Source organism: Brassica oleracea, chromosome C1, assembly GCF_000695525.1.
Source record: "Brassica oleracea var. oleracea cultivar TO1000 chromosome C1, BOL, whole genome shotgun sequence".
NCBI lineage: Eukaryota > Viridiplantae > Streptophyta > Magnoliopsida > Brassicales > Brassicaceae > Brassica > Brassica oleracea.
This window is the reverse complement of record NC_027748.1, coordinates 31,356,132-31,356,581: the sequence shown is the minus strand read 5'-3', so window position 1 is coordinate 31,356,581 and position 450 is coordinate 31,356,132.

Sequence of the window (450 nt, the reverse complement as noted above, 5' to 3'; positions counted from 1 at the left end):
AGACTATAAACCAGTTTCTGAATCTCATAATAAGAATCAGCAGACACATTGTCTTCCGGCAAATACTCTTTAAACAAATCCGTCCATTCGTTCGTGCAACTTTCAGGTAGATTGTGATCAGTTTTAATATTCATCATTCTAGCAGCGAACGATAATTTAGGGAGACCTTCTCTACAACCACTGTAAAGTGGTTGATTCACCGCGTTTAACATTTCGTAAATTGTTTTTGCATCTATATTAGGTTCTTCATCTTCATCATGAGCTACGAATGCATCAGCTACCATATCATGAACCCTATCATAATCTACCATCTCCTCCTGATGGTAACTATGTTCATTATGCAAATGATGATCAACCGGTTCTTTTTCCTGAAAATTGCTATTACTACTACTAGCTTCATTCTGATCATAATTAAAACCTTCTCCATGTTGAAACCAGATATAGTAATTT